General features: G+C 41.9%; 1 pseudogene; it reads right to left on the reverse strand.

Moving 5' to 3' along the window:
- LOC121454145 overlaps positions 1–11,431 on the reverse strand; it is a 55,812-nt pseudogene that overhangs the window by 42,588 nt on the left and 1,793 nt on the right.

Raw genomic sequence — 11,431 nt, forward strand, 5'->3', positions numbered from 1 at the left:
TAACTGCGCCCATATTCCCAAAAAATGTTTATAAGTGTTCTTTTACATTTAAAGGGGGATATGATATTGGTATGAATAATTTGCATTAGTATAGATTTTGCTTTATTGATAGAGATTTACGGTCAATTTTGTTATATATAAGTGTTTCTGATTTTGATTAAGGTATTGTGATTGTATAGTTCATTTAAATATGTACTGTATAATTAAGAAATATAGGTTGTTAATGGATAATCATCAATAATAGTAAAGCTTGTAGTCATGTTAGTTAGATTTTCTAGATATATAGAGATATATTTTAGATAGACATTCTTCATGTCTTTCAAAGATTACAGAATAGGACATTTAATGTTTTAATAACTGAGGACTTTTCATGACAATGAGACACTGCTCCTGGCAGCACCAATGTACTTCAAGAGGAAGATGGGCATCGAAGAGGCACCTTATGGAGTTTGATAGCCATTTGAGCAAGAAACTGCTCTTGCCTGGACTATTGCATAAACTGGACACAGAGAACCCGCAGAGAGGGGACTACTGAACTTACCTAAGGTGAGATGATCTTTCGGGGTTCCTGATTCATGAAAGAGTCTGCGAGACATTCTGCAGGACACAACAGATAGTGACTGAACTGACTTTGAATTTTCCTGCTTTATGAAAATGTCTGCTGGATACCATGGGCCTGAAGGCTGAAGATGGATGCCCCAACGGTACAAAAGAACTTTGGGTGACTGTCCAGGCAGCGAGATGTCTTTGTCATTTCTAGAGTTTGAAATTTCTTGGTTCTTGTTTACTTAGGTAATATTATATCTTTCTGGAGTCTTTGATGGAGTTAAGAATAGTTAGTTATAGTTATAGTTTTCCTTAGTTATGATAAAGATTATTGTAACTTTTACTTGATAACTGTTTTGTTATATGTAATTTTGCTATGTTAAAGTTAAAGCCTTTTTTTTTTTGTTTAAACCGAAAAAGGGGAAATGATGGAGGAAGGTCATTGGCTAATAAAGGAACTGCCCTGGCCCATTTTATTGGTTAGAAGATAGGTGGGAGGAGAAAACAGAACAGGATACTGGGAGGAAGAGGAAGTGAGCTCAGAGACTTGACAGCTCTCCTCTAGGGAGCAGACGCCTGAGAGAGATGCCATGCCCCACTCCCGGCATGAAGCTCCGACCCAGGATGGACTAGGCTAGAATCTTCCCGGTAAGACTGGTTCTCACAGATTATTAGAGATGGGTTGATCGGGATGTGAGAATTAGCCTGTAAGTGCTAGAGCTAAAGGGCCAAGCAGTGCTTAAAAGAATAAAGTGTCTGTGTAATTATTTTGGGGCATAAGCTAGCTGAGCGGGCGGCTAGGGTGCTGGGGACGCGGCCCCGCCGCCCTTATTACTACAGGTTCCATGAGCTGCAGAGAAGAAGGTATATTCTTTCCTATTTGGGTGAAATGATCTATAGATGTCTGTTAAGTTTATTTGATTCATTACCTCCCTTAATCCTCTTATTTCTCTGTTAGGTTTCTGTCTGATTGACCTGTCCATTGGTGAAAGAGGAGTGTCGAAATCTCCTACTACTAGTGTGTGTGGTTTGATGACTGCCTTGTGTTTTAGTAATGTTTCTTTTACGTAAGTGGGTGCTTTCATATTAGGGGCATAGATATTCAGGATTGAGACTTTGTCCTGATGAATTGTTCCTGTTATGTGTAAAAAATGTCCGTCTCCATCTCTTTTGATTGATTTTAGTTTGAAGTCAACTTTGTTAGAATTTAGTATGGCCACACCTGCTTGTTTCTTAGGTCCATTTGCTTGATAAGCCTTTTCCCATCCCTTTACTCTGAGTAGGTGCCTGTCTTTGTGGTTAAGGTGTGTTTCTTGTAAACAGCAGAATGTTGGATCCTGTTTTCGTATCCAATCTCTTAGCCTGTGCCTTTTAATAGGTGAGTTGAGTCCATTGACATTAAGTGATATTAATGACCAGTGGTTGTTAACTCCAGTCATTTTTTTTCTTTTTTTTCTTTCTTTTTTTTTTTTTTTTTTTTTTTGGTTTTTCGAGACAGGGTTTCTCTGTGGTTTTGGAGCCTATCCTGGAACTAGCTCTTGTAGACCAGGCTGTAGTAATATGAGCAGCGGGGCTGCATCCCCAGCACCCCAGCAGCCTGGCTAGCTTATGCTCCAAAATAACAACACACAAACTGTATTCATTTAAACACTGCTTGGCCCTTTAGCTCTAGCCCTTACAGGCTAATTCTCACATCCTTTTAGTGAGAATACATAAAACATTTTTTTATGTATTGACATATATTATATTGATATATATATATATATTGTATATATTTACCATATTGCAGTGTACATTTCTACCTCTGTTTAAGATACTTATATAATATTTGTGGATTGATATATATTTACCTACTACAATGTATATTTGTACATTGTTTATATTTGGAGGTCATTGTCCTCATTTCTTTCACAGTCGTTTATTGTCTTAGTCTTTAAGTTAGATAGATATTGAGAATTATATAGATTAATAGTCATCTAAGTTTGTCATTTATAATTAGACTAATCAGGTTCTTTAGATAGATAGAGATTATACTCAGTATAGATAGATAATCTTCAACTTCTTCAAAGAGCTGTAGAAAATGGCCTTTAATCTAACTCAGAGTTTTGTGGTAGTGAGACACAATTGCTCCTGGCAACACCACTCTATTCCCGAGCAAATGTTGAGCACCAAAGACACTCCACCTGGAGCCTTTCTTTTTGGCAGAACTGACCTTGGGGCAAAGAAATGCCCATACCTCAACCACTGACAAAGATACAGAGCATGCATCAATGGATAAAACAGGACTGTCATATCCTGCCAAGACAGGGTAAGATAGTTTTGAAAAGTTGCTTGCCTTTGAAAATGGTATGTCAGTTATGTTAGGCCTTAGCCAATGTTGGTTGCTTCAACGCTGCTAACGTGACTTTGGGTGATTGCCCAGGTAGCTAGTTGTCTCTATGATCTGTTGCATGTTTTGGAAGTTGTTTTACTGAACTTCCTAATTACCCAGGTAACATTATTTCCCTTCTCAGATCTTTGATGGGGTTGAAGACTATATAGATGTAGTTACTTTTCTCTCATGACTTGGCCAAGTTATTTATTATACAAGACCTAAGCTAGTTAGAATAGGATATTTGTACTTATTGTATATAATTTCATAGTAGGTTTAGAACTCTCTTATTTAAACAAAAGGGGGAGGTGTTACGGGAGGTCCTCCCACTCCTCCAGCCTATCGCCGCTGAGATACCAGCCCATTGGGGCGTGGTCTCTCTCTTTAAAAAAGCGGCCACTTCCCTCTCCTCTCTCTCTTCACTTCCTGCTCCGCCGGCGACTAGATTCCCTTCCTGGTTGTGTAGAGGGCTGTTGTCTGGGACGGCGATCTGTAAGTTTTTTCCCCTTTAAATAAATACCACCTTATTAATCACAATAAAACTGAAATAAAAGCTGAGTCAGGAAGCTTTTCTTAGAAGAAAGTGCATGCTTGCCTCTAGCAAGCAGAGCAGACCCGAGAACACAGCGAGTCTACTTGCCATCAAACAAATCGTAGCACTTTATTCCAAATGCTCTATTCAAAAGCTCTGTCTCCCACAGGAGCCAGACAGAGATCGTAATGGCAGCACAGCCCCAGGAAGTCGCGCTTTAAAATGACACAGCGTTTTTTTTTTGCTATTGTTGCCGAATCAGGAAATCTCTCTACAGCACGCCACCAACAAACAGCAAAAATCTGTGTTAAACTCTCTCTCCCTTATTTTTAAGTCTTCTCAGGTTTTTTAAGTGGGTTTAGTCCATCACGTTGGGTGCCAATCTGTAGTAATAAGGGGGCGGGGCTGCATCCCCAGCACCCCAGCAGCAGCAGCCTGGCTAGCTTATGCTCCGAAATAACAACACACAAACTGTATTCATTTAAACACTGCTTGGCCCTTTAGCTCTAGCCCTTACAGGCTAATTCTCACATCCCGATCAACCCATCTCTAATAATCTGTGAGCACCGGTCTTACCGGGAAAGGTTCAGCATGTCTAACCTGGCGGCTTGCTTCATCGCGTGCGTCTGCCCGGGAGAGCGGAGCATGGCATCTCTCTGAGGCGTCTGCTCCGGAGAGGAGAGCTGTGGAGTCTGAGCTCACTTCCTCTTCCTCCCAGCGTTCTGTTCTGTTTACTCCTCCCACCTATCTCTAACCAATGAGAGCCAAGCAGTTTCTTTTTATTTAACCAATGACCTTCCTCCATCACCAGGCTGATCTCGAACTCACAGAGATCCACCTGTCTCTGCCTCCCAAGTGCTGGGATTAAAGGCATGCGCCAACACAACCCGGCTCATTTTTTCTTTTTTTGGTATTAGAGTTTGTGTGTTTCCCTTCTTCAAGTTGTGCTCGTGAAGGGTCATTAGATGTCTGAGTCATTGTGGGCATTGTTGGACTCCTTGGGTTGTGATTTTCCTTCTATTACTTTCTGTAAGGCTGAATTTGTGGCTATGTGTTGTTTAAATTTGTTTTTATCCTGGAAAATTTTATTTTCTCCATTTATAGTGAACGAAAGCTTAGCTGGGTATAGTAGTCTAAGCTTGCATCCATGGTCTCTTAATTTCTGCAGTACATCTATCCAGGACCTTCTGGCTTTCATGGTTTCCATAGAGAAGTCAGGTGTAAGTCTGATAGGTTTACCTTTATAAGTAACTTGATCTTTTTCCTTTGCAGCTCTTAATGTTCTTTCTTTATTCTGTATGTTTTGTGTTTTGATTATTATATGGCGAGGAGATTTTTTTTTTTTTTTGGTACAGTCTATTCGGTGTTCTGTATGCTTCTTGAACCTTCAAAGGAATATCTTTCTTTAGGTTGGGAATGTTTTCTTCTATAATTTTATCAAATATATTTTCTGGACCGTTGAGCTACACTTCTTCTCCTTCTGCTACCCCTATTATTCTTAGGTTTGGTCTTTTTATTGTGTCCCAGATTTCCTGAATGTTTTGTGATGAGACTTTGTTGGTTTTGCTGTTTTCTTTGATCAGTGTGTTTATTTTCTCTATGGTATCTTCAGTGTCTGACATTCTTTCTTCTATCTCTTGTAATCTGTTGGTAGTACTTGCTCTGTAGTTCCTGTTTGTTTACCCAGATTTTCCATCTCCATCCTTCCCTCAGTTTGTGTTTTCTTCATTACTTCCATTTCATTCTTCAAGTCTTGAACCACTTCCCTTACCTGTTTGATTGCTTTTTCTTGTTTCTCTTGGGTATTTTTGAGCGATTTATTCACTTCCTCTACCTTTTTGTTTCTAATCTCTAATTGTTTATGGCAGTTTTTCACCTCCTGTTTAAGGTCCTCTATTAATTTCATATAATTCACTTTTGAGTCGATTTCTTCTAATTCTTCTGGAGTAGGGTGTACAATTCTTCTTATTTCGGGATCCCTGGATTCTGGTGATGTCATGTTGCCTTTCAGGTTTTTAGAGGAATTCTTGCATTGGCGCCTTCTCATCTCTTCCTTCAACTGGAGCCAGGAGAGGTCTGGCGTCTTGGTCCAGTCTTTGCTGTGACTGACTCTCTGGTTGTATCTCCTCAGTGTAGAAGCAGGAACCGTTCCTGTGCAGATGGAACTCCTCAGCACCAAAACATGGACGACTGGTAGTCCAATGACCCGCGGATAAAAGGGCAAACTTGGGGGGCAGGGTGGGGTCGAGTAGAGCACAGGAGGCCCTGCAGCACAAGCTGAAGGTGCTCGGGCTCCCTTGCCGGGGTCCTAGAGGCCTGACCGATAGACAGGCACTCACCGCTCTGGGTGGGTAGAATTAGTGTAGGAGCAGGAAACTGTTCCTGAGCAAAGGACCTTGCAAACAGCACAGGCTTGGGGGCAGGTTCGTGTGTGAAAAAGGCAGCCCTGCAGAAGGAGCTGGGGGAGGGGAGTTTGTGCTCTCTTCTGGGACAATCCGCCCCTGGATAGCATACACTCACCCGTCCAGATGGAACTCCTCAGCACCTAAACAGGGATACCTGGTAGCCCAATGAGTGGGGACAAAAGAAAGAATGTGGCAGGCAGGGCCAGATCCAGTGGAGCACAGGAGACCCTGCAGCACAAGCTGAAGGTGCCTGGGCTCCCTTGCAGGGGACCTTGAGGCCTGCCCGGTATGTAGGCACTCGCCCCTCTGGATGGGTAGTCTTAGTGTAGGAGCGGAGAACTGTTCTTGAGCAAAGGACCTAGCAGACAGCAGGGCAGGCTTGGGGGGTGCTGGGGGGCTGGGTCGTGTGTAAGAAAGACAGCCCTGCAGCAGGAGCTGGGGGAGGGGGGTTTGTGCTCTCTTCCGGGACAATCTGCCCCTGGATAGCATACACCTGTCCAGATGGAACTCCTCAGCACCTAAACAGGGGTGCCTGGTAGCCCAACGAGCCAGGGACAAAAGGAAGAACATGGCAGGCAGGGCGGGGTTCAGTGGAGCACAGGAGACCCTGCAGCACAAGCTGAAGGTGCCTGGGCTCCCTTGCAGGGGATCTTGAGGCCTGCCTGATATGCAGGCACTCACCGCTCTGGGTGGGTAGTCTTAGTGTAGGAGCAGAGAACTGATGGAGGAAGGTCATTGGCTAATAAAGGCACTGCCCTGGCCCATTTTATTGGTTAGAGGATAGGTGGGAGGAGTAAACAGAACAGGACGCTGGGAGGAAGAGGAAGTGAGCTCAGTCTCGACAGCTCTCCTCTCTGGAGCAGACGCCTGGGAGAGACGCCATGCCCCGCTCATGGCATGAAGCTCCAACCCAGGATGGACTAGGCTAGAATCTTCCCGGTAAGACCGGTTCTCACAGATTATTAGAGATGGGTTGATCGGGATGTGAGAATTAGCCTGTAAGTGCTAGAGCTAAAGGGCCAAGCAGTGCTTAAAAGAATACAGTGTCTGTGTAATTATTTTGGGGCATAAGCTAGCCGAGCGGGCGGCCGGGGTGCTGGGAACGCAGCCCTGCCGCCCCCATTACTTCAGAGAACTGTTCTTGAGCAAAGGACCTAGCAGACAGCAGGGCAGGTTTGGGGGGGGGGGCTATTTGTTCTTATTGTATATAATTTTGTAGTAGGTTTAGAACTCTCTTACTTAAACAAAAGGGGAAGGTGCTGCCGGGAGCACCTTCTACTCCTTCAGCCAACAGCCACTGAGATATCAGCCCACTGGGTGTGGTCTATTTCTCTTTTAAAAAGGGCAGCAGTCCTCTGCTTGCTCTCTTGGTTCCGGCTCTTGTTCCAGTGACTAGACTCCTTTTCTGGCTGTCAGTGTTCTGTAAGTTTTTCCCCTAAAATAAATACCCCTTTGAATCCAAACTGGTGTGGGATTGTTTCGCACATTAATTTATGACTGCAAACCAGAATGTATTTCACGTGTTCTACAATAAATTTTATATTGTTATCAAAAAGTGATTTATTGTGCATGATAAGTAACCGATAAATAACTGAGAGCATGAAAATTAAAAATGAATAGAAATAAGGGTGATAAAAGGCCAGCTGGCCTGGGACTGAACGAGCATGTGATCAAACTGGATTCTCTGAATGTGGCTGAGAATGAGGGCAGACTGAGAAGCCAATGATAATGACATCAGATTTGATTCTATTGCCATGTACTGGCTTTTTGGGAGCCTAGTCTGTTTGGATGCACACCTTCCTAGACCTGGATGGAGGAGAGAGGGCCTTGGACTTCCCACAGTGCAGGGCACCCTGACTTCTCTTAGGACTGGAAAGAGAGGGGGAGGAGGAATGGGGGGATGGGAGGAGGTGGAAATTTTTAATACAAATAAAAGAAAAAGAAATGAGTGATACAGCTTATTCTAGAGATGAACTGGGAAGGTAGCTTGATACCTAGGGCTCTGAAGAAAAAGGTACCCTTATTATTAGAAGTCAGGCCATACCTACAGCTGTCAAGGGAAAGTGTACTGGATACCTACAACTATAAGGAGAAAAGGTATCCTTGTGGAGACCCAAAACTGTGAGCCTATTTCCACCATGTCTGAAGGTCAGATTTTGATGTTGCTCAAAGTTGTTAACAGGTGTGGCTACAAACCCTGACCTAAGGTGTGGTTGTTTTGTGTTTTGGACTTTAAGAGAGCCCATACAGGTAAATCCACTCCCCCTTGAGCAAAAATGAGAGAATTCAAACATACTTCTGCTACTTCTTTTGAATTAAGAGGTTTGGCCTAGGGAATGACTGCCTTTAGGATTCTTGGTCTAGGATAGTTTCACTGCCTGAATAAAAGAATGTTTTTCTCAATAATTAAGGACTTGAAGGCTCAAAGTATTGAAGCAAGTAACTGTTCTAGTTGTCCTTTGCATCATGTTAAAGCAGTCTTTTGTCTTCTTCCTCCCTGTTTTATTGGGCTATAAAAATATGTGGAAAATTAAATGCAGGCAGATTTACAGTAGTCACTGGAACTCCCACCCAGTACTATCCTATGCTTCTATTTTATTATTTTCACTTGTGTCTTCATTCTCTTTACTTATTTTTCTAATCTCCATGCCCCTATCCTGGTAGGTGGTATACATGTCAAAGATGGTCCCTGACATATACTGACTATCAGGAAGTCTGGCTATACCCGAGGCTGTGTTCCAGTGGGAGATGTTCTCCTTGCAGGATGTAGCAATACTGCTCCTATCCAAAAGAGAGCCTATACAGCTGGGCCCTGCTTCAATCTACTAAGAGAGCTTCAAAGCAGAGATGTCCATTGCTGTTCTGCTCCACTTCCCTAAGGGAGTTTCCTAGCAAAGGTATCCAATGCTTCTCTGTTCTGACACATTAGGGAGTTTCCTAACAGAGATGTCAATTTTTTTCTCAGCTTTAGCCCAAATTGTTACTTCTCTGCTTCACTGGGAAATTATTACAGTCTCTGGTGAAGAGTTGCTACCTCTGCTCTGCTCCTTTATGGGAGTTTGCCAGCAGAGGTGACCAAAGCTTCTCTGTTCTAATCCACTAAAAACTTTCTTGTCACTCCAGTGAAATATCTTCAACCAAAACTCATTCAAGAAATTTATTGGGAAGGGGCTGCCTCTGTCAGGACAGAAATGGGCAGATGCCAAATGAGCATGTACAGAACTTATATAGGACTTCTTAGGGGCAGAGTTTTCCCAGGGACAAGATTCTCAGGGTGGGAATTGGATAGATGTCAATCCCTGATCTTGAACAATGCAGAGATTGGAAGGAATTCATGCTCAGGGGTTAGTAGATCTTGAGCTTAGGGATTAGCTGCTTTTGTGCTCAGTTGGTCAAGGGTAGAGTGTGTTTCTTTGACTCTTGTTTCAGGGCAAAAGTGTGTTCTTTCACTGGCCCCTTATAACCTTTTGAGTCTGGTTTCAGGATCAGGTGTTTTTTTCATTGGATGGGGATTCAGGAACAAAGTGTTTCCTTGTCTTGGCTTTAGAGTCAGGATGTATTTCTTTGGCTCCAGTATCAGAGTCAAAATTATGTATTTCACAAGCTCTGGTTTCAGGGTCAGGATGTTTCTTTGGCTGGTCCCTTTAACCTACATATAGGGTTTCCTAAAATAATAAATTCATTTTACCATGATTTTCTAAGTACAAACAGTATAAAAAGGACATCATAATGCTCAAAAAGATTGTTAACACTGTCAAATTAATTTCTACAGAAGAAAAATAGCCTTGTGTTGTAGGCAGATGATTCTTTTTCATTCCTGGCTGCCCAGACCCAAAATAATCACACAGAAACTATATTAATTAAAACACTGCTTGGCCTATTACCTCAGGATTCTTATTAACTAACTCTGACATCTTAAATTAACCCATTTTTATTATTTTGTATTTTACCACAAGACTGGTGAATTACCAGTAAGGTTCCAGGACATCTGTCTCCTTCAGCAGACACAAGGAGTCTGACTCCACTTTCTTTTCTCCTATATCTCTGCTTGGAATTTCTGTCTTGCTCTATTTTGCCCTGCCATAGACCCAAAGCAGCTTCTTTATTAAACAATGGTAACAAAATGCATTCACTGCATACAGAGGGGAATCCCAAGTCATTGTGTAGCTGATTATAAGTGTTTTAGCTAAAGAACTTACCAAAAACTTTATAATAAGAACTCCTCAGTATCTTTTTCAGATAGTCAATGTTTATTGTAATAGGCAAACATTTTAACAGATTGTTGCAAACAAAAGTTTTACTCCTATATAAAGTATAAAACTTTATCCCACTGAATACATTTATAGGGTTTCTCTGCAGTATGATTTTTTTCTCATGATTTAGTCACACATGCAAATGCTTTACCACAATGATTACATTCATAGAGTTTATCTCCAATGTGTAATCTTTTATGCACTTGTAGAGTACTATGAAGTGCAAAAGTTTTACCACTCTCATTATATTCATAGGGTTTCTCTCCAGCATGTGTTATTCATGTCTTTGAAGATGACTATGATACACAAAGATTTTACCACACTAATTATATACCTAATGTTTCTCTCTAGTATGGGTTCTTTTATGCTTTCGGAGGTTAATGTGACATGCAAAGGCTTTATCCCATTGATTACATTCATAGGGTTTCTCTCCAGTATGGCTTCTTTCATGCCTTAGAAGATGACTTGCTGTGCAAGGGTTTTACCACACATATTACATTCATAGGGTTTCTCTCCAGTCTGGGCTCTTTTATGTGTTAGGAGACTACTGTGATGTGCAAAGGCTTTACCACACTGATTACATTCATAGGGTTTCTCTCCAGTATGGGTTCTTTCATGTATTTGAAGAGTACTGTGATATGCAAAGGCTACACCACATTGATTACATTCATAGGGTTTCTCTCCAGTATGGTTTCTTTCATGTTATCAGAGACTACTGCATGTGCAAAGACTCTACCACACTGATTACATTCATAGGGTTTCTCTCCAGTATGGGTTCTTTCATGTCTTCGGAGACTACTGTGACGTGCAAAGGCTTTACCACACTGATTACATTCATAGGGTTTCTCTCCAGTATGGGTTCTTTCATGTCTTCGGAGACTACTGTGACGTGCAAAGGCTTTACCACACTGATTACATTCATAGAGTTTCTCTGCAGTATGCATTCTTTCATAAATTTGTAGATGACTGTGACGTGCAAAGGCTTTACCACACTGATTACATTCATGGAGTTTCTCTCCAGTATGAGTTTTTTCATGTTTTTTGAGACTACTGTGACATGCAAAGGCTTTACCACACATATTACATTCATAGGGTTTCTCTCCAGTATGGGTTCTTTCGTGTCTTCGGAGACTACTGTGACACGCAAAGGCTTTACCACACTGATTACATTCATAGGGTTTCTCTCCAGTATGAGTTCTTTCATGTTTTCGGAAACTACTGCAATGTGCAAAGACTTTTCCACACTGATTACATTCATAGGGTTTCTCTCCAGTATGGGTTCTTTCATGTTTTCGGAGATTACTGTGACACGCAAAGGCTTTAG

This window comes from Microtus oregoni, unplaced genomic scaffold, assembly GCF_018167655.1.
Source record: "Microtus oregoni isolate MIOR12 unplaced genomic scaffold, Mior012 000012F_ref0000307, whole genome shotgun sequence".
Lineage (NCBI taxonomy): Eukaryota > Metazoa > Chordata > Mammalia > Rodentia > Cricetidae > Microtus > Microtus oregoni.